We start from the raw sequence: 13,858 nt of genomic DNA on the forward strand, positions 1-13,858 counted from the left end.
TAGCTTTCTGTGGTTCATGCACAAGTCCCTCCAAGTCCCTTTGTGTTGCAGCTTTCTGCAACTTTTCTCCATTTAAGTATTGCCTTCCATAATATGGAAAGGCAAGATGACTGATCTCGCCATGCTTGATGAATTGGAATGTTTTTGCTCTGTTTGGCCTTCAGTGGTCAAGGTAAACCCCAGTTGGAGGTGGGGAGGGACAAGACCATGAAAGGATTTGAATTTGAGGATGAGAATTTTCAAATTGAGGCTTTGCCGTATGGAAAGAGGATGAAGGTCAGCCAGCACAGGATTTAAGGAGGGTTAGGATACAGACAGCAGAATGTTCAAATGGCACAAGTTTCCAGATGCTGGCAAATTTGATCAAATTCTTCTACTCCTGTTCTAATTGAATCCCCAGAATCAAGGAGGGGGTGGTGGGTGGGGAGGGTTCACCTAGTCACTCCTAATTCAAGCTCCAGACTGTTGTCCATAATCTTTGCCTTCTGCCACTGAGACACAATATCATTCTATCAGTTTACAAGAGGCCCACATTTCTCCTGTCCATTCTCATTTTTGAATAAAATTATTTTTAAAATTGTGTTGATTTTGACACACCTCAAGTTTCTGTTTATGTTCATTTCTGAAGTTCTTGCTATCTATTTTGCCAACTTATTGGCCTCATCATGTCTCCCAGTTTTGAAGATCTGTGGCATTTTTCTCTTGCTTTTAAACTTTAATGAAGTCCTTTATCTCTTTTAGGCATCCCATGTCACTGTTTTTGTTTTCACAAAGAACAGCACTTACCCTTTAAACTGATACTATATAACTTTAAATACGTTTGTGCTATCTATTAGTAATCTTCTGTCATGTTGCCCAGAAATAGATCTGTCCACATCGTCTGTAGCTAACCTTTGCCTCATCGCACTAAAGTCATCTTTATTTAAATCTGCGAAGTTTCTCTCTTTCTGAATGATTCATGTTCTGATCAATGTTAGATACATTTTCTTCCACTGATTTGTAATCACCAGTGTACATTAAAGAACACCTGTCACTAGTTTAATGAAAAGCTTGGGCGTTTTCCTTTGCTAATGTTTATTCCCTCAACCAGCATCTCTTTAAAACTCTTATAATTGTCACTATTACTATTTGGAGGAGGTGATGGCACACAAATTGGCTGCCATATCTTTCCACAATCATAACTACACTTCAAAAGTACTTTATTAACTATTAAGTACATTGGACTTTCTCAAAGTAGCGAAAGGTGCCATAGAAATCAATCTTTTCCTTCCTTTCTCTTAAACGTTTTAACTAAATTTTTGTTTAAATTTTACATATAACTGTACACACAGATTCAGAAAAGCTACAAATACAATTTGAGAAGGTTTCTGCAAAATAACATCACAGTGTAATGCACAATATTAATAACATAAAAGAATCTATTAAATAACAGAGTGAACATGACAACAAACGGATACTGTTTTGATTTACCTGGATTGTTGCAGTTTGCATAGAATTGTTCAATTCGGTTTCTGCACAATCTTCAGTCAATATGAACCAGGAAGAGGTGAAACTACACAAGCAAAGTCCTGCAAGAATTGGCAATCTGGAATAAATTCACAAAATGCTGAAATTTCATTGCTGATGTACAAAGAGAGAAATAGATTTAACATTTCAGGACTTGTCATCAGAACTTGTAAAGCGAGAGGTGCAAAAGGTTTCAAACTAGGGAAATGAGGGGAGGGGGAATAAAGTACAAAAGGAATACTTCCAATTGCACGCACACAGGAAGCTATGAAAGAGAGGTTTTATTTTACTTTATCAAAGAGCTTTTGCAATGAGTAGCCAAACCTCAACCTCCGGTCACCATTTGCTTAGGTTAGCTAATAAGGAGTAGAAATATATAAGTGTCAATTGGTACTCTTAGCAGATGACTATTTGTGCATCAGAAGCATCAGAAGTTATTTAAGTGCAAACCAAATGAGATATGGAGTGGTGTATGAAGTGCTAAGAGACAGAGGTTTGCTTGAAAGGGTTCAGTAAAGATTTACAAGGATGTTGCTAAGGTTGGAGGATTTGAGTTACAGAGAAAGGCTGAATAGCTGGGACTGTTTTCCCTGGAACATCAGAGGCTGAGGGGTGACCTTATTGAGGTTTATAAAATCAGGAGGGGCATACGTTTAGGGTGAGGGGGAAAGGTTTAAAAGGGACCTGAGGAGCAAATTTTTCACACAAAGGGTGGTGCTTGTATGGAATGAGCTGGCAGAAGAAGTGATGGAGGCTGGTACAATGACACAATTAAGAGACATCTGGATGGGTACATGAATAGGAAGGGTTTGGAGGGGTAATGCCAAGTGCTGGCAAGTGGGACTAGATTAGCTCGGGATATCTGGTCAGCATGGAATGAGTTGAACTGAGGAGTCTGTTTCCATTGTCTATCTGACAAAGGGTCAGTTAGACTTGAAACGTCAGCTCTTTTCTCTCCTTACAGATGCTGCCAGACCTGCTGAGATTTTCCAGCATTTTCTCTTTTGGTCTGTTTCTATACTGTCCATCTCTATGAGTCTATGGAAACTACTACCATGTTAATGTCACCTCAGACCACACATCCTAACTTTGAAGGTTTACTTCCTTCAAGTCTATAATTGGAAATGCAATTTTCTGCTTTCAACTGGTAGAAATCAATGACAGAATTTAGATAGAAATTAGTGTCATTGTATATTTAATTATATTTCCTAATTGGAGAGCAATTGTTACCTGGACTTTCCATAGGGTTTGCAAAGTTATGTCAAAGAACAGTTAAACAGTGGCAGGGCCCTTACTGAAGTAAGGTGTCCAATTTGATATGCCAGGGAGGATGGATGTTAAGGTTTTGGATTGGATGCAGAGAAGGTCAAGTGCAACTCAAGATATGAGTCATTTCATAGAAGCACATTGAATAACTAGATTCACCAGAATTATTTTCTCTAGAGCAGAAACGTTTAAGGGAAGACTTGATAGAGGTATTCAAAAACTTGAAAGCTTGATGAAACTTGATAGAGGATATAAAAAGAAGCTGTTTCTAATGGCAGAAGTATTAGCAACCTGAGGACACAGATTTGAAGTATACCTGTGACATATGTGAAAACACTTGCAAAGATGATGGAAGCAGTTAGTCTTTCTGTATAAGGTGATGTTACTGAAGAGGTCAATGTTAATATGACATTGGCTCCATTTATTCTACTGATATTACACACAGTCTATAGGAAGACAAGCTATATTCCAGCTTTCACAGGATGAAGATGCATCTGTATCAGCATACTAAGATACTAACAATTATGCCTGACCAAATGTAGATGTACATATTGCTATCATGCTATAAACTTTCTTGGGATCTAAGAACTGCGCCTCTTCTGTATATAGTCTACGATGTTGTGTCCTCTACCAAAGACAAAACAAAGACAAAGGAGGATCAGTGTCAGCAAACAACCTCAAGCAACTCTTACCCAGTAACATATACTGCAAGAGGTGGCAAATACCACAAGAACTGGATGTTGTATAAGCACAGAGGAAATTGGGCAACATTGGCAAGACTCAATCTGATGATTCAACATTTAAGAAAATGCAACAGGAAAGGCTTTTCAAATTCTAGCAGTGATTAGAATAATTAGGTCCTTGTTTTGACTAGCAGACCTGATCAGCCGAAGGGCCTTCTCCTGTGCTATAAGAACTCTATGACATCTTGATAAACAAAAATGAAAAAGATGGAAGAATTATAAGTGTAAACCTGTTAACAAGTGATGGAAGTATATTTTAGCCTTGCTCAATTCAGACTTTTGTACAATATCTTGCTTCAAGATCAATCACTTGGTGTCTCTGATTACTCAAGACAGTATTCAGTGATGAAAAAAAATCAAAGTTAGTGAAGATGCTTGAGGATTGTGGATTTTTCTTGTACCCTAAACTCAGCAATGAACAATTAGCATCATTTTATACATTTAAAATGATTTATTATTTTGTGATCAAAGTCTTGTGACATTTGACAATATTGGCTGGACATTTACTTCCCACTGGAATGTGTTGACAAGAAAGGGGAACGTAAAATTGGGTGTCACGATAAGGGATGCTGTGAACCTGTGGTCTAGCTGTTTTGATTCACATTTTACAGTGGCAGGTGAGTTGGCAAAAGGCTCCCATTGTTGTGAGAATTAAAGCTCGTAGGTAGCTAAGTAATGATCACACCAGACTCCCATCCTATTCCTGCTTGTATTTTACTGTGTGCTTGTTGGGGGGGGGTGGGAGGGGGCATATTCTCATTTTGGCTCCTTCAGTAAATGGGCAGATACCCGGTCTAGATACAGAGGAAGGGAGTGTTAACAGTTGTCTGCATTAATACACAAGTCTTTGATGATTCAATCTGTGGGCTTTGTACTGAGCACTGCACAATATCATGGTCAGCTCACTATCTTCATGGCAAATCAATCTGTTCTGGTGTGTTGTAGTTCAAATAACGATACAGGAGAGGAATTCTTTTGTGGAATGTAAATATCAATGACAAGCCCAGCATTTGCTGTCCATTCCTAAGCACCCTTGAACGGAGTGGTTTGCTGAGTCATTTCAGAATACAGGTAAGAGCCAACCACATTACTATGAGCCTGGAGTTACATCTAGGCCAAATCAGGTCATGATGGCAGATTTCTTTCCCTGAAGGGCTTTAGTGAATCAAATGAGCTTTGCAGCAATTTGTGATAGGTTCATGGTCACCATTACTGAGGCTAGCTTTCAATTCCAGATCTTATTAACTGAACTTGAATTTCATCAGCTGCCCTGCTATGATTTGATTCCCTGTCCCTGGAGCATGAGTCTGTCCCTCTGAATTATCCATCCAGTGATATTGTCATTATGCCAGCCACATCTCATACTCTACACTATTCACAATTCTGATTATTATTTTAAAAAGCTTCAATAGTCAACAAATTCCCCAAATGCTTTAAAATACATTGGCACATTAATCCCTTTTCTCGCTTCATTCTAAGATATATTCCTTTGATTTATCCTTCCCGCTTCAATTCCCCAGAAGGTGAGTGAGTGATCCAGAGGGAGAATGGGTTCACATGTCCTGATATGCAAATCTAAGCAACACAGAAATTGTCACAACTGAAATATACTTCAAACGAAATAAATCAATGGAATACTTTATCCTAATTTTCCCATCCTGTCACCATCGACAGAATTGGGGATAAATATGACTAGTTTCCCAATAAAGCAACTCATCTTTCATTCTCCTAACAATTTAACCTGTTGGTCCTTCTCTTTATTTTTCCCAATTTTAAATAAAATCACAATAGAAGTTCACAATGAATCACCTTAAAGATTCATACAACCTTCCAACCTCCTTATCTCTCCTGGTTCTATGAAGGAAAATTCACTCAGCCCCACGGTCCTATTGTTGCCTATGCTCTGTAAGTATTTATCCAAATTCTTTTTAAATATTACTGAAGAGTCTGCTTTCCTTTTTGGCAGTACATTCCAGACCATAACTAGCTGCCTAAAAATATTATCCTCAATGGTTCTTTTGCCAATGTTTCATATTTACTACATCAATATCTTTCACAATTTTGATCACTATTATTAAATCTCTCCTAAACTTGCTCTACTCTGAGGAAAACATTCCCTGTTCCTCAAGTCTTCCCACACACAGCAGAAATGTTTCACCCCTGGTGCCATTCCAGTAAAATTTCCACTGCACGCTCTCCAACACTTTTGAATACTTCATAAATTATGATGCCCAGAATGTGATGTACTTTTCCAGTTGAGGATTACCCACTGATTTTCAAATACTTAGCAGATCTTGACTTTTCTGCTCTGAATATATCTGCATGAAGCCTTGATTCCAGTATCACTTTTGACAGCCTCTTCCATTTGTGTCACCACTTACCAAATTGTGCATGTGTGTCTGCAGATCCCACAATCAATCTACGTTTATTCTGCGATTATTTTTTAATCAGAATCCTTTTGAAAGTGTGTTTAAACAGAAAAGGGTGCAAGCAGATGTTTTTCTATGCAAATTCCACAAATAGATGCATGTTATCGATGGACAATAGCTGTATTTAGAATTGTACATTATCGATGAGTCAGTCAGTAGTGGTGTATAAGTTGTGGTGAAGTTTACTTGTATTTCGCAGTAGCCTCAGTACTAAAGAAAACCAAACCTTTGACATATTATTCTGCAAACCACAACCAAGAAGTAACCGCTTCTGATGTCAGTATATGGACGCTGAGCTAGTTTATTTTTTATTTAAATGCACTAAGGAATTAAATAATTATCTATCAGTATTGCAGCCAGCATTTTAAAGGTTGCTGTTAATTTTCACAGGAAAAGTTTTGGATGCACCTAAAATAAATTGACACACATTCACCCATGGCCACAACTTACATTTTGAATGTAACAAAGGACCCAAGGTATTCAAAGCAAAAACAGAATTTGACATAGGACCATATAAGGAGAGATCAGTGTAAGTGATCTAAAATTTGGTTAAAAAAATTGCTTTTAATGAGTTTTCTTTCTTTTATTTGCCCCACTGTTAGACATCTTTGACCTAACAAGAGGAGATATCATTGCAGTTGACTGTTATCCAGTGACTTCTGCATTGTAGAGTGTGTGGCTATTTGGACTCTGGGTTCTTCACCCAATTTTGGTGTCAGCTCAGTGAAGCAGCCCATTGTGATGAAATCCTCTCCTTGCATGTGTATTGTACTGTTCAAACAGCAATCCTTGAATACTTAACCATTCAAGAAACATGACATTCAATTTTGCCTAGATACAAGCGTAAGGCTTTTGTGAAGTTTTCAATGGACAAACTAAAAGTTTACAGGTCATGGAGGAATAGTTTGGGGTTGGAAAGGAAGTGTGAGTGTGTAAAGGAAGTAGTCACCCGAGTAAACTATTTTGGATGGATTGTCAATAGGGCAACTAGACTGATTCTGTGTTGGGGTTCAGGGATAATTTCTAAGGAGAGTTAGATAGTTCTGCTCTGGAAGGACTCAAGAAGGGCTTCTAGTCATGACCAGATGCAACTGAGTAAGATTAGAACTCAGGAAAATCTCAGGGGCGGGTTGGTGTTTGGTGACACTTAGAGTCATGGAGTCATAGAGATGTACAGCATGGAAATAGAACCTTCGGTCCAACTTGTCCATGCCGACCAGATATCCCAAGCCAATCTAGTCCCACCTGACAGCACCCGACCCATATCCCTCCAAACCCTTCCTATTCATATACCCATCCAAATGCCTTTTAAATGTTACAATTGTACCAGCCTCTACCACTTCTGTCTGGCGGCTCATTCCATATATGCACCACCCTCTGCGTGAAAAAGTTGCCCCTGAGGTCTTTTTTGTATCTTTCCCCTTTCACCCTAAACCGATGCCCTCTAGTTCTGGACTCCCTGACCCCAGGGAAAAGACTTTGCCTATTTATCCTATCCATGCCCCTCATAATTTTGTATACCTCTATAAGATCACCCCTCAGCCTCCGACGGTCCAGGGAAAACAGACCCAGCCTGTTCAGCATCTCCCTATAGCTCAAATACTCCAACCCTAGCAACATCCTTGTTAATCTTTTCTGAACTCTTTCAAGTTTCACAACATCACAACATGGGAATTAATATGTTGACGAGGAAGATACAGAGATACTTGCATCTAGACTAGAAGAGATTGAGATTCACAAGGAAGAGGTATTAGAAATACTGCAGAGTGTGAAAATAGACAAGTGCCCTGTGCCGGATGGAATCTTTCCTAGGATCCTCTTGGAAGCAAGGGAAGAGATTGCCAAGCCTTTGGCATTGATCTTCAAATCATCATTGTCTACAGGAATAGTGCCTGAGGACTGGAGGATGGCAAATGTGGTTCCGTTGTTCCAAAAGGTTAGTAGAGACAACCCTGGTAATTACAGACCAGTGAGTCTTACTTCAGTTGTTGGTAAAGTGTTGGAAAAGGTTATAAGAGATAGGATTTATAACCATGGAGAAAAGAATAATCTGTTCAGGGACAGTCAGCACGGTTTTGTGAAGGGTAGGTCGTGCCTAACAACCTTATTGAGTTTTTTGACAAAGTGACCAAACAGGTAGGTGAGAGTAAACCAGTTGATGTGGTGTATATGGATTTCAGCAAGGCGTTCGATAAGGTTCCCCACAGTAGGCTATTATACAAAATGCAGAGGAATGGGATTGTGGGAGACATAGCAATTTGGATGAGTAATTGACTTGCTGAAAGAAAACAGAGGGTTGTAGTTGATGGAACATGTTCATCTTGGTATCCAGTTACTAGCGGCGTACCGCAAAGGTCGGTGTTGGGTCTACTGCTGATCGGCACTTTTATAAATGATCTGAATGAAGGCTTAGAAGGGTGAGCTAGTAAATTTTTGGATGACACTAAGGTCGGTGGATTGTGGATAGTGACGAAGGATGTGGTAGGTTGCAGAGAGACATAGATAGGATGCAGAGCTGGGCTGGGAGGTGGCAAATGGAGTTTAATGTGGACAAGTGTGAGGTGATACACTTTGGACGGAGTAATCGGAATGCAAAATACTGGGCTAATGGTAAGATTCTTGGGAGTGCAGATGGGCAGAGATCTCAGTCTCCATGTACACAGATCCCTGAAAGTTGCCACCCAGATTGACAGGGTTGTTTAGAAGGCATACAGTGTTTTGGCCTTTATTAATAGAAGGATCGAATTCCGGAACCAGGAGGTTATGCTGCAGCTGTATAAAGCTCTGGCACGGCCACACTTGGAGTATTATGTACAGTTCTGGTCACCGCATTATAAGAAGGATGTGGAAGCTTTGAAAGGGTGCAGAGGAGATTTACTAGGATGTTGCTGGTATGGAAGGAATGTCTTACGAGGAAAGGCTGAGGCTATTCTCGTTAGAGAGAAGAAAGTTGAGAGGTGACTTAATAGAGCTGAAAATGTGTTGCTGCAAAAGCGCAGCAGGTCAGGCAGCATCCAATGAGCAGGAGAATCGACGTTTCGGGCATGAGCCCTTCTTCAGGAATGAGGAAAGTGTGTCTAGCAGGCAAAGATAAAAGGTAGGAAGGAGGGACTTGGGGGAGGAGCGTTGGAAATGCGATAGGTGGAAAGAGGTCAAGGTGAGGGTGATAGGCCGGAGTGGGGGTGGGGGTGACGAGGTCAGGAAGAAGATTGCAGGTTAGGGATGCGGTGCTGAGTTCAAGGGATTTGACTGAGACACGTTGGGGGGAGGGGAATGAGGAAACTGGAGAAATCGGAGTTCATCCCTTGTGGTTGGAGGGTTCCTAGGCAGAAAATGAGGCGCTCTTCCTCCAGGTGTAGTGTTGCTATGGTCTGGCGATGGAGGAGTCCAAGGACCTGCACGTCCTTGGTGGAGAGGGAGGGGGAGTGGAAGTGTTGAGCCACGGGGTGGTTGGGTTGGTTGGTCCGGGTGTCCCAAAGGTGTTCTCTGAAATCTTCCGCAAGTAGGTGGCCTGTCTCCCTAGTATAGAGGAGGCCACATCGGGTGCAGTGGATGCAGTAAGTGATGTGTGTGGAGGTACAGGTGAATTTGTGGTGGATATGGAAGGATCCCTTGGGGCCTTGGATGGAAGTAAGGGGGAAGGTGTGGGCGCAAGGTCAACCGCAAGAAATGCAAAACGTGTGCCCAGACCTCCCCCCTTACTTCCCTCCAAGGCCCCAAGCTCCTTAAAGCTATCTCATGTCCCCGTTTTGCCCTCCTGATTTCCCTCTTCAGTATACTCCTACTTCCTTTGTACTCTTCTAAGGATTCACTCGATCTATCCTGTCTATACCTGACTTATGCTTCCTTCTTTTTCTTAACCAAACACTCAATTTCTTTAGTCATCCAGCATTCCCTATACCTACCAGCCTTCCCTTTCACCCTGACAGGAATACACTTTCTCTGGATTCTTGTTATCTCATTTCTGAAGGCTTCCCATTTTCCAGCCGTCCCTTTACCTGCAAAGATCTGCCTTCGAAAGTTTTTGAAAGTTCTTGCCTAATACAGTCAAAATTGGCCTTTCTCCAATTTAGAACTTCAACTTTTAGATCTGGTCTATCCTTTTCCATCACTATTTTAAAACAAATAGAATTATGGTCGCTGGCCCCAAAGTGTTCCCCCACTGACACCTCAGTCACCTGCCCTGCCTTATTTCCCAAGAGTAGGTCAAGTTTTGCAACTTCTCTAGAAGGTACATCCACATACTGAATCAGAAAATTGTCTTGTACGCACTTAAGAAACACCTCTCCATGTAAACCTTTAATACTATAGCAGTCCCAGTCGATGTTTGGAAAGTTAAAATCCCCTACCATAACTACCCTATTATTCTTACAGATAGCGGAGATCTCCTTACAAGTTTGTTTCTCAATTTCCCTCTGACTATTGGGGGGTCTATAATACAATCCCAATAATGTAATCATCCCTTTCTTATTTCTCAGTTCCACCCAAATAATCTCCCTGGATGTATTTCCGGGAATATTCTCCCTCAGCGCAGCTGTAATGCTATCCCTTATCAGAAATGCCACTCCTCCTTCACTCTTGCCTCCCTTTCTATCCTTCCTGTAGCATTTGCATCTTGGAACATTAAGCTGCCAGTCCTGCCCATCCCTGAGCCATGTTTCTGTAATTGCTATGATATCCCAGTCCCATATTCCTAACCACGCCCTGAGTTCATTTGCCTTCCCTGTTAGGCCCCTTGCATTGAAATAAATGCAGTTTAATTTATCTTCCTAACTTGTCCCTGCCTGCCCTGACTGATTGACTCACGTCTGTTCTCAACTGTACCAGTCTCAGATTGATCTCTTTCCTCACTATCTCCCTGGGTCCCAGCCCTCCACCTTACTAGTTTAAATCCTCCAAAGCAATTCTAGCAAATTGCCAGTATATTAGTCCCCTTCCAATTTAGGTGCAATTGGTCCTTCTTGTAGAGGTCACTTCTACCCCAAAAGAGATTCCAATGATCCAAAAATGTGAATCTTTCTCCCATACACCAGCTCCTCAGCCATGCATTCATCTGCTCTATCCTCCTATCCCTACCCTCACTAGCTCGTAGCACTGGGAGTAATCTAGATATTATTAACCTTGAGGACCTCCTTTTTAAATTTCTGCCTAACTCTCTGTAACCTCCGTTCGGAATCTCAACCTTTTCCCTTCCTATATCATTGGTTCCAATGTGGACAATGACCTCCTGCTGGGCCCTCTCCCCCGTGAGAATATTCTGCACCCTCTCTGAGACATCCTAGATCCTAGCACCAGGGAAACAACACACCATTCTGCTTTTTCTATGTTGGCCACAGAAACATCTGTCAGTACCTCAGACTACAGAATCCCCTAACACAATTGATCTCTTGGAAGCCGACATACCCCTCGTTGTATTAGAGCCAGTCTCAATACCAGAAGCTTGGCTGTTCATGCTACGTTCCCCTGAGAACCCATCACCCCCTCCATTTTCCAAAACAGCATACTTGTTTGAAATGGGTATATCCACAAAAGACTCCTGTCCTAGGTGACTATCTCTCTTACCTTTCCTGGAGTTAATCCATCTATATGACTGCATCTGAGACTTTTCCCCATTCCTATAACTGCCATCCATCACATACAGTTGCTGTTGAAAATTCCTCATCGCTTCTATCTGTCTCTCCAACCGATCCACTCGATCTGATAAGATTCGCATCCAACAGCATTAATGGCAGATATAATCCACAGTAACCCTTAAGCTCTCTTTAAACTCCCACATCTGACAAGAAATACATATCACTGCAAAGGCCATTTTTAGACACAGAATCTATAGACACAGAAAATAATACCATCTTATTCCTCTACAAAACACTCCATCAAGTTAAATTAATAGCTATGGCTTATATTTTAAGTCTAATCAAGAGACTTAGCTCCAAAAACATATAATCAAGAAAGAATCCACTGTACTCACTAACGCAGCCTTTCTCTTGGACAGACTTAAACAACAATTAACATATCTGACTCTGTGCTGTGAACATCACCCAAACCTGTTCCTCCAAGATTAGTTCTGAAATTCACTGTTAGTTAATTTTCCCAGATGCACTCCAATGTCCAGTGGCATGTTAATTCAAAAACAGCAAAGGAAGTAACTGTGCAGGTTTTCTCTCTCTCTTTCTCTCTCTTTCTCTCTCCTGCACTGTCCTCAACATGTGCTTCCTTTGTCTGTTCTGCTCCCTTTTAAAATTGCTGGTGTTTTGACTTTTATTTTCCAAAGTCCCAAAACAATGCAACAGCATATAAAACAGTAATCCCCTCCAGCACCTAAAAAGCCTCAAAAAAAGGAGCAGCTCTTACAGCCAGAAAGTATTGATGACATTTGTGCCTCTATGTAAATACCAAAGTTCAGTTTCCAGTGGATCATAATCCCAGGAAAGAAGGACGACTGACCAAAATGTGAACAGTCATTCAGGCAAACATGGAGTCAGAGTTGTACACCATGGGAACAAACCCTTTGTTTCAACTCGTCCATGTCTACCAGATATCCTAAATTAATGTTGACACATTTGCCAGCATTTAACTTGCATTCCTCTAAACCTTTCCTACTCATACTCATCCAAATCCTTTTAAATATTGTAATTGTACCAGCCTCAGATACTTCCTGGAATCATAGAATCCATACAATGTGGAGGCAAGCCATTCAGCCCATCAAGTCCACACTGACCCTCTGAAAAGTATCCCACCAGAACCTCACCCCTCTCCAATAACCCTGCATTTCCCATGCTAAATCCACCTAGCCAGCAATATCCCTTGACACTATGGACAACTTAGCATGGCCAATCCACCCAACCTGCACATAGAGTCATAGAGTCATAGAGCTGTACAGCATGGAAACAGACCCTTCGGTCTAACCCGTCCATGCCGACCAGATATCCCAAGCCAATCTAGTCCCACCTGTCAGCACCATGCCCATATCCCTCCAAACCCTTCCTATTCATATACCCATCCAAATGCTTCTTAAATGTAGCAATTGTACCAGCCTCCACCATTTCCTCTGGCAGCTCATTCCATACACGTACCACCCTCTGTGTGAAACAGTTGCCCCTTAGGTCTCTTTTATATCTTTCCCCTCTCACCCTAAACCTATGCCCTCTAGTTCTGGATTCCCTGACCCCAGGGAAAAGACTTTGCCTATTTATCCTATCCATGCCCCTCTTTGTAACCCTCTATACGGTCACCCCTCTGTCTCCGACGCTCCAGAGAAAACAGCCCCAGCCTGTTCAGCCTTTCCCTGTAGCTCAAATCCTCCAACCCTGGCAACTTCATTGTAAATCTTTTCTGAACCCTTTCATGTTTCACAACATCTTTCTGGAGACCAGAATTGCGTGCAATATTCCAACAGCGGCCTAATCAATGTCCTGTACAGCTGTAACATTACCTCCCAACTCCTGTACTCAATACTCTGACCAATAAAGGAGAGCATACCAAAGCCTTTTTCACTATCCTATCTACCTGCGACTCTACTTTCAAGGAGCTATGAACCTGCACTCCAAGGTCTCTTTGTTCAGCCACACTCCCTAGGACCTTACCATTAAGTGTAGAAGTCCTGCTAAGATTTGTTTTCCCAAAATGCAGCACCTAAATGCTGGAAAGAAACTGGAACATCAGTAGGAAACCAACATAGAATGTGCAAACTCAACACAGAGTCATCCGAAGCGGGAATCGGACCAGGTCCTTGGCACTGTAAGTCAGCAGTGTGAACCACTGAGCCATCATGTCATCTGTCCTCTGACAGTTCATTCTACTCACACACCACCTTCTACACGAGAAAGGTACCCCTCAGGTCCCTTTTATATCTTTCCACTCTCAGTTTAAACCAATGCCCTCTAGTTTTGAACTCCCCCACCCTGGGCAAAAGGT

The sequence above is a fragment of the Hemiscyllium ocellatum genome, chromosome 13, assembly GCF_020745735.1.
Source record: "Hemiscyllium ocellatum isolate sHemOce1 chromosome 13, sHemOce1.pat.X.cur, whole genome shotgun sequence".
Lineage (NCBI taxonomy): Eukaryota > Metazoa > Chordata > Chondrichthyes > Orectolobiformes > Hemiscylliidae > Hemiscyllium > Hemiscyllium ocellatum.